The sequence below is a fragment of the Vicia villosa genome, unplaced genomic scaffold (genome assembly GCF_029867415.1).
Source record: "Vicia villosa cultivar HV-30 ecotype Madison, WI unplaced genomic scaffold, Vvil1.0 ctg.001163F_1_1, whole genome shotgun sequence".
Classification (NCBI taxonomy): domain Eukaryota; kingdom Viridiplantae; phylum Streptophyta; class Magnoliopsida; order Fabales; family Fabaceae; genus Vicia; species Vicia villosa.
The window spans coordinates 210750-212457 of NW_026705511.1; the positions used below are offsets into that span (position 1 = coordinate 210750).

Consider the following 1708-nt stretch of genomic DNA (forward strand, 5'->3'; position numbering starts at 1 on the left):
GCCAGCAGGGGCGGCAGTAGGTGCTTGTTGTTGAGCTACTTGTGAGATTTGAGTTTCTAACATTTTGTTATGTGTAGCTAAAGCATCTACTTTGTTCGATAGTTGTTTTAGTTGCTCGCTATTGTGGATGTTTTGATTCAGGAAGTCTTTATTGGTTTGTTGTTGGGAAGCTATGAAGTTCTCCATCATGATTTCTAGATTTGACTTCCTAGGGGTGTTTTGAGCAGCTACAGGCGCTTTTTGGTAGCCAGGTGGTACAGCAGGTGCTTGTCAAGGTGCGTACAACGCATTGTTGTTCTTATAAGAAAAGTTCGGATGGTTTTTCCATCCAGGGTTGTACGTGTTAGAATAAGGGTTTCCTTGAGCATAGTTTACTTGATCAGATGGGACTCCAGTCAAGAGTTGGCATTCAGCAACTACATGTCCAGTCAATCCACAAATCTCGCAGTTAGGTGTTACAGCAGCAGCGGTGGCTAAAGGAGTGATGGTTAAGTTCTCGATCTTTTGAGTTAAAGCGTCTACTTTAGCATTAACGCGGTCTATACCACTTATTTCGTACATTCCTCCTTTGGTTTGGGCTTTCTCTAGAGCGGCTCGTTCTCCACCCCATTGGTAATGGTTTTGTGCCATGTTCTCTATGAGTTTGTATGCTTCATCATGGGGTTTGTCCATTAATGCTCTGCCAGCAGCGGCATCTATAGTCATTTTAGTGTTATATAAGAGACCACCATAGAAAGTATGGATGATCAGCCATGGTTCGAGTCCATGATGAGGGCATATTCTAAGCATGTCCTTGTAACGTTCCCAAGCTTCGAAGAGTGATTCGTTATCTTTCTGGGTAAATCCGTTGATTTGACCTCTAAGCATAGCAGTTTTGCTAGGCGGAAAGTATCTCGCTAAGAATACTCTCTTCAATTTGTCCCACGTAGTTATGGAATTGGAAGGCAGGGATTGAAGCCACGCTCTCGCTCTATCTCTCAAGGAGAAAGGGAAAAGGCGTAATCGAATAGCTTCGGAACTAACGTTGTTGGCTTTGATAGTGTCGGCGTATTGCACGAACACGGATAAATGGAGATTGGGGTCGTCTACAGGGCTTCCAGAGAATTGATTCTGTTGAACAGCTTGGACCAGCGAGGGTTTGAGTTCGAAATTGTTTGCCTCAATCGCAGGTGGTGCGATACTTGAATGCGGTTCAGCGCGCGAAGGAGCGACATAGTCTCTAAGAGGACGAATAGCAGCCATCTCTAACTTCGGGATAATTTGATTGATTTGATCAGTAAGAGTCAATTCCTGATTAATCAGAATTTCTGCTACTTCGGGAAGATTGCGAGCTCGACGTTTGACGTTAATGAAACGTTCGATCTCGTTAATTCGTTGTATTAAATCTCCTCCTTGTGAACGAGTATTTGGCATACAATCGTTCAGAAAGAAAGGGAAGAATTGTCCTAGTCTTTACGGTGTAACAGTGAGTTACGATATCGACTTAAATAGTCCCCGGCAACGGCGCCAAAAACTTGATCGCGACTTTACGTGTCTATAAATCTGATAACTGCAAGTGCACAGTCGTGTCGTGTAGTTTTAAAAGATATCGAATCCACAGGGACTATGAATCGATCTACCGTTATCTAAGGTTACTATGTAAAGCTAGGGCTACTAAAATTTTGATTATTTCTAAGGGAAAGTGAGTGAAAAATTAAGAATATAATAA

The 1708-nt window shown here is 42.6% G+C and overlaps 1 non-coding gene across 1 annotated transcript; it reads left to right on the plus strand.

Annotated features, from left to right (window-relative positions):
• The first annotated feature begins 760 nt into the window (after positions 1-760).
• LOC131633691 (small nucleolar RNA R71) lies at positions 761-867 on the plus strand. The gene has a single exon (XR_009293388.1). It is a non-coding gene; the product is annotated as a small nucleolar RNA R71 (small nucleolar RNA).
• The last annotated feature ends 841 nt before the right edge of the window (positions 868-1708 follow it).